This window comes from Rhinoraja longicauda, chromosome 11 (genome assembly GCF_053455715.1).
Source record: "Rhinoraja longicauda isolate Sanriku21f chromosome 11, sRhiLon1.1, whole genome shotgun sequence".
Lineage (NCBI taxonomy): Eukaryota > Metazoa > Chordata > Chondrichthyes > Rajiformes > Arhynchobatidae > Rhinoraja > Rhinoraja longicauda.
Genome location: NC_135963.1, coordinates 37,996,843 through 38,009,599, shown reverse-complemented (window position 1 = coordinate 38,009,599; position 12,757 = coordinate 37,996,843). Strand labels below are relative to the sequence as shown.

Here is a 12,757-nt window from a genome sequence, read left to right as displayed (position 1 = left end):
CAATTGGTAATAATTATTCAATTTAATCATTACTGGACATAACTTTCAGTGGTGAGTTTAATGGGCAATTAATAGGCAAATCTATTCATAAAAATAGTAGGGAGCCCAAAGGCATAAATCCATTTGAATGGAACAGCAAGTTTTGAAGCTTTTCAGCCCATGGAGAATCTTTTAAAGCACTTTTCACCAAGTTCCAGCCTTATATTTTTTAGGATTTTCAGTTTTTAAAATTGAGACTATGTCAGTGCGACAAAGTCAAGAGTTGTGGGCAGGGTGAAATATAGCAGGAGTGAATAAAAATAGTCTTTGAAATCCTGGATGCAGGGAAGTACCCCGGACAGGAACACTCCACACACTGGCTGGCAACTCCACAGTAGGGCCAGGGAGTCATAGAGAGAGAGGATACAGCACGCAAACAAGCACTTCAGCCCAGTGAGTCTGCATTGACCATCAATCACCCTGTTACAGTAATCAACTCCCTCTGAATCTACTACCTACTGGGTCCAATTTACAACGGCCAATTAATCTACCAACCTGCGCGTCTTTGGGATGAAAGAGAAAGTCAGAGTTTGAACCCTGTGGTCACAAAGAACAGAAGGTCAAATTGCTGGAGAAATTCATGGTGGTCAGGAAGCCGCCGTGGAGAGAGATGAACAGATGATATTCCAGTCAGGACCCTTGTTCAAAACAGGGGTAAAGGGGAGATAGCTGGGACAAAGAGGTGAGGGAAGGATTGGGGCAAGATCTGGCAAGGGATAGATGGACCCAGATAATGAAAGGTTGATTGGAAGCTGGGGAAGAGAAGGGTGGGGTTAATAGCCAAGGCTGGAGGTGGTGAGCAGAGAAGGGCTGCAGACGGCAGAATTATAGGAATAGAAGGTGAGGAGTGAAATGTTGAACCAGTGGCCAGAAGGGAACAGGGAGTGAGAGGGGAATGGGAACTCAGAGGAAATAGGGGTGGATGATGAGCAGGAGGAGGAGGTGGAGGAGGGGAAAGGAACTTTTATTTTGCTTAAGATTCCAGCGTCTGCAGTCTCTAGTATCTCTGGTCTTAGGGCGAATGTGCAAGCTCTACACAGACAGCACCCAAGGTCAGGATCGTCAAGGGTTATGGGGAGAAGGCAGGAGAATGGGGTTGAGAGGGAAAGATAGATCAGCCACAATTGAATGGCAGTCTGAAGAAGGGTCTCGACCCGAAACGTCACCCATTCCTTCTCTCCCGAGATGCTGCCTGACCTGCTGAGTTACTCCAGCATTTTGTGAATAAATCGATTTGTACCAGCATCTGCAGTTATTTTCTTATACAATTGAATGGCAGAGCAGACTTGATGGGCTGAATGGCCTAATTCTGCTCCTACAACTGATGAACATGAATTTATGAAGGATTGAACTGCTGACCTATTCCCAAGTCAGGATGATGTACAAATTAGGATTAAACCCAGATCTCTGGTGTTGTGAGGCATTGGGTTTACCAGCTATGCACTGTGCAGCCGATATGCCCACCACTCCTCCTCTATAGTGGAGAACAACTCAGTGCTCCTTGTACTCCCGTTCTGCTGGTCCATGGATTACAAACCCTTTACCTGCTTCACAGTTTCATTCCCATTAAACATTCACTCCCTCCACTATCAGCACACTGTGTCTACAGGTTGTGCCAAGTTCATGATGCTGACATGCCCACACTCCCACTTACCCACCTGGCTTTTTCTACAACACCTTCCAAATCCTCAAACTCTACCACAAGGAGGACAAGGATAGCAGGCATATTGTTAGAAAACTGTACACAGCAGAAACTTTGGCCCAACTCACCCAAGGCAACCAGGTTACCTGACTGAGCTAGTCCTAGTGGAATCAAGTCAATTTGTAGTTTTGAGTTTAGTTAGAGTTCGTAGTGTTCAAAAGCCTGGTGGTTGTTGGGAAGAAGCTGTTCCTGAACCTGAACGTTACAGTTTTCAGGCTGGGAGTGATCTTATTGAAACACATACAATCCAAAAGCATGGATGCTTTGTGAATATTTCCCTTCGGAGAAGTATCCAGAAAGGAACCATAGTTTCAGAATAAGGAGTTGCCCATTTAAGACCAACATGTGGAGGAATTTATTTTCAGAGAGTTGTGACCCTGTGGATGTGTCTACCTAAATAAGTGTGGGGGCGCAGTCATTGAATATGATCCAGACATTTAATCTCCAAGGAAGACAAAAGATGTGGGTCGAGCACAGACAGGTGATTCAGGTCATCATTGAATCAGCCGTGATCTCATTGAAGGGTGGAACACGTTCGACTGGGCAATGGGCCTACAGATGCTCCTGTTTCTTATGCCCTTATGCTATTATTAATCCTTCTCTGTGTCGGCCCAAGGATTACAGACCTCTGCATCTCATTTAATCTCATTTCCTATGAGTTTGTAGTATCCAGGTCTCCCGGCTGTAAATCCGACTCACTGTGATTCCTCATTACGGGTCTCTCTTCATTTCCTAGTTAATTCTCCTCTGAATTGATACCTGATTGTAGATTTCATTCTGTATCCCAGTTGGATCAGCTGAATATGGTAGGTTTGATCAGCCGAATTTCCTGTTCCTGCATTACTTAGTATTATCCCTAATTATAGATCTCCCTGCATGTCCCAGTAAATTCTTTGTCCATTCACCCTCAGAACAGGTGCACGTTCTACTCTCAACCCTGACTTCTTTCCCTTTTACGTGAATGCATGTTCACTCTCTTGGGGCGGCACAGTGGCGTGGCGGGTGATCGCTGGTCGGCGCAGACTCGGTGGGCCGAAGGGCCTGTTTCCACGCTGTACCTAAGCTAAACTTAAACATGCACTGACTCAGTACCTTTGCAGAAAGATAAAGATTAACCATTTGCAGAGATTCTCCAGGGATCAAAAGATGGGAGAAACATGAGCGGTAACATGGACTTATGACTGCTCTGGAGATGGCAGCCAAGAATGACAGGGAATGCCATTAATTGTCAATAAGAGGCCAACTCGCAAAGGTAGGGTCCTGATCCGAAATGTCACCAATCCTTTTTCTCCAGAAATGCAGATGGCTTCATGTTACAGCAAAAAGTGATGGTCAGGGTTACAAGCGTATCACAGCCATTATATCAAACTGTTCTATCGAAGATCCTAAGAGCTAATCAAGTTAGAAGAGAGGCCACGTAGGAACTACATGTAAAATGAATGCAATATAAGATAGGAGCATTGTTCTGAATGCAACATCAGCATAGTTCATAAGTTCACAAGTTCTAGGAGCAGAATTAGGCCATTCGGTCCATCAAAACTACTCCGCCATTCAAACATGTCTGATCTACCTTACATTCTCAACCCATTTCTTCTGCCTTCTCCCCATAAACCCTGACAACCTTATTAATCAAGAATCTATCAGTCTCCGCCTTAAAAATATCCATTAATTTGGCCTCCACAGCTGCCTCTGGCAATAAATTCCACAGATTCACCACCCTCTGACTAAAGAAATTCCTCCTTATCTCCTTTCTAAAGGAATGTCCCTTAATTCTGAGGCTATGGCTTCTGGTCCCAGACTCTCACACTAGTGGAAACATCCTCTCCGTAGATAGACTCACATTGATTCATAAAAGGGAAATCTGCCCAATGTCTCAGCTGAGCAGCTGACACATCAGTTACTGTGCACGGCATCTGTGTTGCAACAGTGATGTAGTGAGAGGCAATATTTTATGGCCACGTTAAAAATAGACAAAGGATATTACAGATGCGGATTGACGCAGCTGCAATCTGTTCCTTGCTGAAGATGAACACATATGACAAGCTGTTCGGTCACCTATCCTTAGCAAGGAACATGGTCAGTGATACGAATTCTCCAGGAGAACAATTGAATGTATTGAGGCAAATGCAGTGTGTAATATGCTGCAAAGGCCTATGTGCATGATATTGGAAGAACATCAATAATGGGCAAGGATTAAGTAACAATACCAGAAATTGTTTGGGTTGATGGTTCCTACAAAAGTTGGTGTTTTGTCTGGTTTATTGTGTAAATCATCCACTGTTGGGGCTGAAAGTTCGATATTCATGTTGCAATTTGCACCCAAGTGTCTCCCAGTAAGAGCCGATGAGAATACTTGGGTGACTCTGTAATGGTGCATCATGAAAGCACCTCTGCAATCTCAATGGGGAAGGATGAGAGAGCCTGGAACATGTGTCCAAACTAGGCAGTCATTCCTTGATTTATACTAGACTTTAGACTTTAGAGATACAACGCGGAAACAGGCCCTTCGGCCCACCGAGTCCGCGCTGACCAGTGATCACTCTGTACATTAACACTATCCTGCACACTAGAGACAATTTTACTGAAGCCAATTAATCATCATCCAAATATCACCGCACAGGCTACATGAACCCACCTCCATCCTCCTTATATTTGTCACTCTATTTCCTAGGTTTTTTTTTCTATCCTTCTCTCACCAATTTGTCACATTCTCTTTAGACTTTAAAGATACAGCATGGAAACAGGCCCTTCGGCCCACTGAGACCACGACAACCGCTACCCGTACACTAGCACTATCCTACACACTAGGAATATAATTTACAACTTTACCGAAGCCAAATAACCTAAAAATCCGTACATCTTTGGTATGTGGGAGGAAACCAGAGCACCCGGAGAAAACCCATGTGGTCACAGGGAGAACGTACAAACTCCACACGGACAGCACCTGTAGTCAGGATTGAACCTGGGTCTCTGGCATTGTAACGCAGCAACAGGATTGAACCTGGGTCTCTGGCATTGTAACGCAGCAACTTTACTGCTGCGCCAAAGTGCCGCCCCAAGAAGCAAGATTTCTAATGAGTCATGTGGTCAGAGGATGTAAATCCAAACAACATTACAGATCATAATAGTCCAGATGCTAGCTAACCAGTATCTCATAAAATTTAATGTAACTACCTTTTTTCTAACTTGAGCATAAGGACATAGATCTCGTTTGTCTTTCTAACAGCCTTCTAGTTTTGTTACCTTTAATAATCCTGTGTACAAACACTCCCTGGCATGCCTTTCCTGCACCTCCATTGAAACCCACACCATTTACCTTCTGCTGCATCTCCTCATTCTCCATATCAAATTGAATCTCATTGGGCTTTCCTGGGCACTGTAATGTATGGTCCACTTCACTCGTCTGCCCTCCACCTCCAGCCTTGTCGACATTATACCTAGAGTACCAATCCATGGGTCATTGATATGTAATAAAGATCAAAGACCCCAACACCGGTCTCTTGAGGGACACAACTGCACTTCCACTGGATTTACCATCACCTCCTATTTTTTTTAACCTTTATCCTATTTTGCATCCACAAACATGCTGGTCCACAAATCTCACGTGCTTCGGGTTTGTGAACAGTCTTTTATGCTTTAGTTTGGTTTAGTTTAGAGATACAGCATGGAAACAGGCTCCTTCGGCCCACCAAGTTCACGCCAACCAACAATCGTCAGTACACTAGCTCCATCCTACACCCTAGGAACAATTTACTGAAGACAATTAACCGACAAACCTGCATGTATTTGGAATGTGGGAGAAAACCGGAGCACCCGGAGAAAACCCTTGTGGTCACAGGGTGAACATACGCACTCCGTACGTACAGCACCTGTAGTCAGAATCAAACTCAGGTCTTTGGTGCTGTAAGGCAACAACACTATCGTTGTGCCACTGTGCCGCCCCAGGTTATGCTATACTTTATCAAACATCTTTCAGGAACTAACGTGCACATTCACTAGAATATGATCAGACATTGTCCGCCACTCAGGATTGGAGCTGAGGGATAATTGTAGCCCTGAATTAGGAAACTTACCCTGGGCACTATTCCAAGAGACTTTCATCTCCATGTCACACAGTTGATCCTCTTTTAAAGTTAATGGATAGAGGAGAGACGAGAAAGTGTGTTCAGCTTTTGTGAGATAAAATTGCAGTTACTCCTGGGTCCCAATGTAAGACTCAGACAGAGTGTCGCATCCTTGGTTCCCAGGGGCTGAATATCATGAGAGAAAATCCAACCGTAGGAAAAGACATGACTAAAATTTGTTGACCTCAATTACTTTTATAGTCTTGGTACTTGGGTAGATTCCAATTACTTTTGATGTAAATGGAGCAAGAGGCAATGGTACAGTTGTGGCTATATTCAGCTCACTCAGGCCGGTGATGGTGAGCAAAGTGAAGTAAGGATTACATGGAAGGTAGAATAAGTGAAAGGATGGAGATTCATAGAATTTAGATGGTCAAGATGGAAACAGGCCCTTCAGCCCAACCTTCCCATGCTGACCAAGATGGCCCGTCTAAGCTGGTTCCATTTATCTGTGATGGCCCCATATACCACAAAACCAGTGTTGAGATTTTGGGCAGAAGGTAGGAATATCAGTTGAGAGGGAAAGATAGATCAGCCATGATTGAATGGTGGAGTAGACTTGATGGGCCAAATGGAATAATTCTGCTCCTATGACATGAACTTATAAATCTTTCTTATCCATGTGTCTTTTAAATGTTGCCTCAACTATCTCCTCTGGCAGCTCATTCCATATACTCACCATCCTCTGTGTGATCAACTTGCCCCTTGGCCTATTAAATGTTTCCTCTGTCACCGTAAACCTATGTCCTCTGGTTCTTGATTCCCCCACCCTGGGTAGTAGACGGTGCATTCACCTATCTATTCCCCTCATGATTTTATACACTATAAGATCACTCCTCATTTTCTTACGCTCCAAGTGCAGATTGGTGGGTGAGGTTTTACGATGGAGTGGGGCAGCGATGGAGAGAGAGAGGTGTGGAGGGAGGGGAAGAGGCATGTGGCATTCAGGAGATGTGGGCGCGTAACTGTCCTGGTCTGTAATGCATCTTATAAATGGGTAGTGGAAGGAGATTCTAGTAAGAGGTGGCACGGTGGCGCAGCAGTGGAGTTGCTGCCCTACAGCTCCAGAGACCTGGGTTTGATCCTGACTGCGGGTGCTGTCTGTACGGAGTTTGTACGTCCTTCCAGTGACCCGTGGGTTTTCTTCGGGAGCTTCGGTTTCCTGCCACACTCCAAAGACGTGCAGGTTTGTAGGCTAATTAGCTGGGTAAAATTGTAAATCATCTCTAGTGTGTAGGACAGTGCTAGTGTGCGGGGATTGCTGGTCTGCGTGGACTCGGTGGGCCGAAGGACATGTTTCTGTGCCGTATCTTTAAACTAAACTAAATTAAACTAAAGAGAAAGAATTAGCATTTTTTTTACCAATACTGATGACCTCAGATGATCCTAGTCAATGAAGTACTTATGAAGTGTGGGTTTTGATGCAAAGACAAAGAGGTAGCTAATGTGTCAACATCAAAGTTCCAGATACAAAGGTCGATAGACCAAATGCAGGAAAGTGGGATTAGCCCAATATGCCAACTTGGACGGCAAAGATTGGGCAGGATGAAGTGCCTGTTTCTATGCTGTACAGCATTATAACTAGGAGTCTGTAACTGAGAGATCAATTCTAGTGATATTCAAAGGGAAAATACATTGGTAAAGGAAACTCTCGGGGTCAAAAGGACCAGATAGAAGGCGATGGGATGAATCAAATGATTCTTTCAAAGAGCCAGTTTGGGCAATGTGGGCTGAATCTCCTTATGTGTGGTGCAATTCCAAGATTCCTCTCACTTGGAGGGGAACAGTGGGAGAGCTGGTCCCACACAGTTCCAGGGGTCGATCTAGGATTCGCCCCAATGTATAGATGCTTGATAGAATTTGGGGACAATTGATGGGAATTTTGGGGTTTAATAAAATGGGATTAGTAGAAGATTAGTGTAAATGGATGATTGATGCAGACTTTGTGGTCTGAAGGACCTGTTTCCGCGCTGTATGACTCTATGACTTGATCTATGACTCTGAAACAATTGACAGACTGCCATGAAGGAAGATTATAATAGATTCACACAGCAAGGATTCCTGCCCCAACTCATCCACACCGATCAAGATTGATCGCAGAGCGTATGTTTGGGATGTAAAAATGCACCAAAAGCTTTAATGGAAGTTAGGAGAATGAGGATCGGGTATTTAGCTACAGCAGCCACAATGGAGGAAGCAGCAAGAAATTCTAGCATGCAACATGAGCAGCACAAAAGTGATCTTGTTTCCTTCAGGCTATGTGTGACACAATACTGTAGTCAGGCCCTTTAATTGAGCTGCGATAGTTTAGTTTAGAGATACAACGTGGAAACAGGCCTTTCGGCCCACTGAGTCCGCGCCGACCAGCGATCACCTGTACACTAGTGCTATCCTACACACTAGGGGCAATTTACAGAAGCCAATTATCCTACAAACCTGCACATCTTTGGAATGTGGGAGGAAATTGGAGCGCCTGGAGAAAACCCATGTGGTCACAGGGAGAACGTACAAACTCTGTACAGACAGCACCCATTGTCAGGATCGAACCCGGGTCTGGCGCTGTAAGGCTGCAACTCTACAGCTGCGCCACCGTGCCACCCTTGGTTGTTGCACAACTGGAGGCTGAGAGTACAATGTTCGCACAATTAAGCAGGACTTGGGACTGAATGGTTATCTTCCCCATTGTCCCACCCCGAAGACAGCTGCAACCCTTTAGTGCTGTCCCGCTTTATAAAATGGTGTGAAGCTACCATGGGTTTTATGATGTTTCATCTCTAAAATTTAGATTGTGGCCTTTATTCTAACTTGCACCGTCGTGCTCACCCATCCATCTCACTGGCTCCTGATTAACTAGAACCTCATTGCTACAATACATAGGGTGGTAGATTCATACTGCATGGAAACAGATGCGTCAGCCTTTAAATTTGGTGGGGCCATTGTGCACCCATTTACACTAATCTCCCATTAATCCCATGTTATTCTCCACAGAAATCCTTCCGGCTTCTACCAATCTCTCATGTACTAGTTTTAATTTAAACCTTCCATTTTTTCTCCTCTTCTTATTTTTATAATCTCACCTCACCTTATAATCCATTCCAAAATCAGTGCGCCAGTTATTTTGCCCTCAATTTTCTTCGCTGTGCCTTCCACTGCCAATGCTCTAAGCTCTGATATTCAGTGCAAAGCCCTCTCATGGTCCACCACTCTCTTCTCCTCTGTTATTCCTAAAACCCTTCCCTTCCGACGAAGGGTTTGGTCATCTGCTCAATTATGTCCTCCTACGGCTCAGTGGCAGTAGTTTGGTACTTTGTCACGTCAAACAAACTAAAGTTGTCATCGAGGAATGCCCCGTCCCATCGCCCACCATGACCATCAATGACAGGTAATGACCATCAAGCACTCATTTACACCAATTCCATTTTATATTGCCCACATTCTCACCTACTCATACTAGGTTCGACCATTCACTTGCACACCAGGTATGATTTACAGAGACCAATTAACCTACTAACCCGTACTTTCTTATGTTATGGGAAGAAACTGGAGCACCGGAAGAATGTGCCGTCTTCACAGGGTCCTGCTTGAACGTGGCTTGTTGTGAGGTAGCAGCTTCATTAGATATACCACTATGTCGTACGGTTGCCCTTGACTAATTACAGAGTACATTGTGAGTTTAGTTTATTTTAGCTTACTTTAGAGACACAGCATGGAAAAGGGCCCTTCAGCCCACTGAGTTCACGCCAGCCATCAATCTCCCCTTCACATTAGATCTATGTTATCTCATTTTCTCACACACTAAGGGAGTCTACACACTAAGGGAAATTTTACAGATGCCAGTTACCCTACAAACCTGCACATCTTTGGAATGCGTGAGGAAACCAACATGGCACACAGTAGGAAACCAACGTGGTCACAGGGAGAACATGCAAACGCCACACAGACAGTGGCATCGTCCAGCATTGTACACGGGCCTCTGGCACTGTAAGGCTGCAGCTCCACCAGCTGCGCCTTTGTGCCGCCGATAATATGATGGTTAGGTCAGTCTGATCACCGCAGAGCATAAATTCATATTATTGGTCATATGATGTGCACTAAATTGAATCTTCCGCACTGGAGGCCCATTCACAAAGAGACTGCTTAACTCTCAGTCCAGAGCACAGGCAATTGGCTGCTTATGATGGACCTCTAACCTCGAGATGAATTTTAATTACATTTGGACGATGTCTGTTTGCTTTTCACTAGATTGCTGAGCTGTGTACAATTGATTTAAGTGAATTTGAGAGATGCATAAATCTGTTCTCCAATTGAGTAATTCGCTGCTGTTCTGGGGCACAGGCCACACTGAAGACCGGAAACCAAAGTCATCATTCTCTCATCAAATCACCCTTGAACTTTCCATTTCATGAACATCCTTCCGATAATGTATGGAATGTTGGTAATCTGACAGCAGCTGGGTTTTTTCCGTTTATGAGTTCCACACAATAGCTACTTGCAACCACATTTCAAAGGTTCTGAGCCATGCGGTCGGTATGTGTCAGTGCTTGCAGGGATTGCAATTCACCACAGGTCATGCTTTTACAATCAGCGATGGCAACATGTAATTTACGTTCATTATCAGGGTCTGTCAGCGAGACCTGCCCGAAGGCATGTCTGGGCAGGTCCGAAGGCTCATCGGTCGGCAGGACCCTTCTGAAGGCCTCGTCAAACAGCCTAACCGGGGGCTCGCCCAAAGGCTCGTGGGGGCCCAACCGAGGTCTCGTCGGTCGGCAGGCCCGGTGACCCACCCGGAGGCTTGTCGGGGCCCGCCGGAAGCCTCGGCAGGACCGGGACCCCACTCGAAGACTCGTCGGACGGCATAACCGGGAAGGAGCTGGAGATGGCGGACGCAAGGAATAAGGACCAGTAAACCGGGGTAATGCCTCCAGCGCCCTCGAGAGTGGCTGCAGGAGGCGCCTCCGGGACATAAAGATTGCCGTGTGGGGAGAGGAGAGGGACGTGGGTTTGCGGGAACTGTTCCAGTACATTGTGCATGCGGGTGGACTGGACTTTGGACTTTGAATAATGGTGCCAAAATTGTCAGCACCTGCATGTGTACATATGCAAAATAAATTTCACCGTACAGTTGCATATGTGTCAAATAAGGCACTATTAAACTATTATTGAACCATTAAAAGATTTGAACGTCCATCGGCACCGTAAAGGAGAACAAAAACAGTGGCAACAGCAGTGGTCTAGGCCTGTGCCCATTGCCCAGATAAGAGAACCCTGGCAACATTGGCCGATGGCTGAGTCCAAGTTCAGATATAGCCCAGGGATCGTGGATGTGACCGTGTCCTCACAGCGAAACCTCCTCCTGCCATCCACCTTCCTGACAACCATGGACTATATCATTCTCATGCTGGGCTGATGTTGTTGCAAGGGCAGCACGTTGCATGGAAGACATGGTCAAGCACCAATGAATCAAGCACACACTTTCCCAGAAAGGGGAGGGTTTATGTGGAGCTGATTGGTGGGGGAGGGTCCTTCCTAGTGCTACATGTTATCTCAGCTGTACGAGGTGGAGGAAGGGCAATAACTGGAATGCTTAGTTCCAAGTTGGAAGAGCCAGTGTGAAACCCTTGCTGTGTAGTGACCAACACTGTTCACCCTGCAACCTTCCAGTGAGTCACCTAATCTGCACAACAGATACGACAATGGTGCGGTTCCACATGGTGCATAACAACAGTTTTGGATTAATCCAGTGCTCAGTGATGAAACAGTGACTCTATCAAGAGAGGACCCAGGCCCATTTTGCATCTGACCCTCAGCTAAATGCCAGGGGAAATGATCCAGCCCATTCATTTGAATGCAGTTACTGAGCCTGTGGAGAAAGGTAAGTGCAGATAGGTGCTTTACAAAGAAGACAATGGCTGGAGTCCCACAGCAACCCCCTGGGGCTTGCTTGAATTGAGCACTGCTTATAACAACTGGAGCGTGTTCTGGACTAGGAAAATGGCGCCAAAACATGGCGCCTCTTGCATGCGGGCTCAGTAGTCTATTTTTATACAATTGCTAATCGGGGATAATATGGCTATACTTTACTGGACCATTTATCAGAAAATAATTTATCTGTGTGTTTGCGCTTCACACATGTGACATCAAAGCAACATTGAACCATTGAACCAAGACATTTTAAATTTACTTTGCATTTAGTGTTTTTTACGACGGTACTATTTTTAAAATGAAGTTTATTTATTATCTTCTTTTAATTAATTGTGAGCTTTTTAAATTACTTTAATCTATTTAATGGCTTTTCAATAACTCTGAGTATCAGAGACATTTAAAAGTGGTTAAGAGCGATGGAATGGGCATGGAGGGTGGATACACAGAACAATTCATGCGCGCTCAGAACAATTCATCCAAAGGTCTGAGATACAGGGACTTCCCCCACTTAATTGTCACGTTTCTGAGTAAGTTACTTGGATTTATGTGCAAAAGCAAATCGAAATACCCATTGAATCTAGTTCAATTGTGGATATTATTGATCGCCTTATGTGATTTGTTTAAGTGACTGCATCAGTTAGTAGGCTCTGCTAAACACATATACATCAATTAAATAAAATCATGTTTTATTTAGCTTTCCTCCAATTCTACAAACACCAATTCTGCTCAGTCAGTCACCCAAACACCTAAAGGAACATACATGTTGGGATAGTTGGCCGGACGGAGGTTTTTTTTAACATGTACATCAAGTCCTTTATTCACAATGTTTTCAGCAGTTTTTTATCTTCTATCCAAACATGCATGCTCCTTTAATTGTACACAATACTTCTAAAATAGGCCAGTACCAGTCAGAATAAGACATCACGTTTGATACATACATCACAGCCATTATCTGGTAAACCAAACTAAG

The 12,757-nt window shown here is 44.8% G+C and overlaps 1 protein-coding gene across 2 annotated transcripts in view; it reads right to left on the bottom strand.

The window, feature by feature from the left end:
• Window positions 1–12,757, bottom strand: part of LOC144598112 (protein FAM163A-like) — a 146,974-nt gene that overhangs the window by 38,864 nt on the left and 95,353 nt on the right. The window lies entirely within an intron of this gene.